Here is a 2,607-nt window from a genome sequence, read left to right as displayed (position 1 = left end):
TGTGTATGCACATGTGTGAGCAGATGTATAGGGAGGACCAACGGATTCTTTTCCCCTTTGAGGGCAAAGTCAAGTTGAGTTTTAAGGTAGATGTATTTTGTGTTTCAATTCTCAATATAAGATGCCAAAATATGCTCCATGCAGAGCCACAATTAATAGATCTTTCTTTTCCTTCAAACATTTGCCATATGTGCTTTCTCCATGTTGCATTCATGCTAATATATATTTTTCTCCATTTTTTGTGGACATGATTTTTTTCTTTTCTTTTTTCTGGGTACATACTTCAGCACATCTCTTAAAAGCAAAGACATTCTCATTTATTACCACAATATGAAATTTATACCTGAATTAGCTAATAATAATGTATGATTATTATCTACTTTCTAGTCCATATTCAGATTGGCCCAATTATCCAAAAATGTCATCTTGGTTTGTTTTTCTCCCCCCTAAACTAGGATCTAAACACAATTTATGCATTACATTTGGTTGGTATGTTGAACCAACATTCCTAATAAGCAGTTTTCATGAGCTGGAATCATCTCTAAATTAGAGTGAAACAGTCCTCTCCAGCTGAGGCAGCTGTTAGGGGCTGACCAAGAAGGTCTCATGGGAATATATGTGCCTTCCCTCTGATGTCTGTGGACCAATCAGTAGGAGGAGCTGGAATCACTGTGCCAGGATGGAGAGTCTCAGTGCTGCAGCGGAAGGCAGAGCCACGAAGCTTCTTGATGCAAAGGCCATGGATTCCGAGGAGCTGAACCAGAGCCCCGAAGCCATGGCTGGTTATGCAAGAGTCAACTGGGAGTTGACAGAGGAGTCATATAAGCAGTGTGGAGTGTAAGCCTATGGACATTTTGGGAACAAGGGACAATTGCCAGGAGGTTTGGGGACCCTTTCTGAAATAAGATGTCAGATTTGGACAACAGGGGTCCCTGAATGTATGTTTTTACCCTCACTTCTTATTTTGTTTTTCATTTCCATTTTTCATTTGAAAATGCACATGCCCTTGTAGATATATAGGGTTTTTTTTTTCTTGAATTTGCTGCAGTCTGACTAGATGGCCCTTAATGATCACAACATCATTAAGACATGTTGTAACTAGTACTTGGCTGAGGTTCCCACCACAGGTGCCTCTCACCCTCCGTCCTGGCCTTGGTTAGGGAGCGACTGTCACCTGTGGCTGCCTTCCCTTCTGTGGTGTGAGTTGCAGCCCCTGTGCGGATGCGGTACCTAGCTGTGGTGCAGTGAAGATGCTCTTGGAATAGATACACTGGCCCAGGGTTGTGAGTGCACGGTGGGGAGAACACTATGGGAGCACACGGGCAGGAAATGGAGAAATGAACGCATGGCTGCGTGCATGAAGATGCGATAATTAGTATGTTTTCTAAGAGGTTAGTACTAAAGATTATTGGAAGATGATGTGAATATTTATTCGATGGATACTTACAGAGTGCTTATTATGCCATATCACTGTTTTAATGACTGTGTAAATAACACATTTAATTTTCTTATAAGCTTAGTGGGTAAGGACTATTCCATTTCTTACCTCATGTTCGAGGAAACCAAGGCATAGAGAGGTTCAGTGACTTGCCCAAGTTCACATGGGTAGGATGTCGTGGGATCACGACTTGATTCCAGAGTCAGCTCCCAGCCATGTGACTTTATGATCCAGAGTCAGAGAAATCGTTTCAGGAACTGGTGGGTGCAGATCTCCTTCCCAGGGCTGCTGCTAATACTGTCTTGGGCTCACAGAGAGCAGAATACCTGATCCTGGCTTTGTTGTCTTGAGGGAGCCAGGTGTCTCAGCCATTCTTGGGGCCTGATGTCTCACCTTGGTCACCTTCACCTGGCAGGACTTCAGTGACTGGGGATGCTGCATGTGGGTGCCCTGGGACTTTAAGGAGTGGCTAAGGCACTTAATAGAGCTGGGAAATCCGTGTCCTCTCAGGGTGTTCAGGAGGGCTTCTGAGCTGTCTTGGTGGCTACACCCAAACCACCTGTCCTTCCATATTCTGATCTGGTCACCAGGATTTCAGACCAGCACAAAAGTTGAGCCAGGGGAGCTCCACTGTATGGTGGCTGAGCAAAGCATCAGGGTTCTGCTGGGCATCTCTGTAAAGCCAGAGCCAGGGGCATCAGCTCCCATGACAATGTAATTCTGTCTTGAAGAGGAGCATTTGTTGGTGTTTCATATTGTTGTTCAGTGGTTTGAATTGGTGCCCATAGCTTGTCTTCACACGTTGACAGAGCTGAAGTAGGGCCATCAGCGGTGTGGTCTTCCAGAGTTAGAAGGGACTTTGGACAGCTAACCAGCCCCTACAGTGGTTTTGATCATTGCCACTCCATTGACCAAATCTTTCCTGAGCTCATAATCATGCCTGCACACACGAAAGAAAACAGAAAATAAAAACACCTCAGGGAGCTTGAAATCTAGTGGATCTTGTCATACTCAGCCTTTTGTGAAAAGAAGAACTGGGAGGGAGAAGGGCTGCTGCAGGGGATCACAGGAGGACAGTGCTTGGCACCATGGGAAAGAGGGAGGTCCAGCAGGCACACCCCAGAGGAACAGGGACAAGGACAGCTCAGACTCTAGAGTCAACACACCTA

Source organism: Urocitellus parryii, chromosome 4, assembly GCF_045843805.1.
Source record: "Urocitellus parryii isolate mUroPar1 chromosome 4, mUroPar1.hap1, whole genome shotgun sequence".
NCBI lineage: Eukaryota > Metazoa > Chordata > Mammalia > Rodentia > Sciuridae > Urocitellus > Urocitellus parryii.
The sequence above is the reverse complement of the archived record's forward strand: the minus strand, read 5'-3'. Positions refer to the sequence as shown.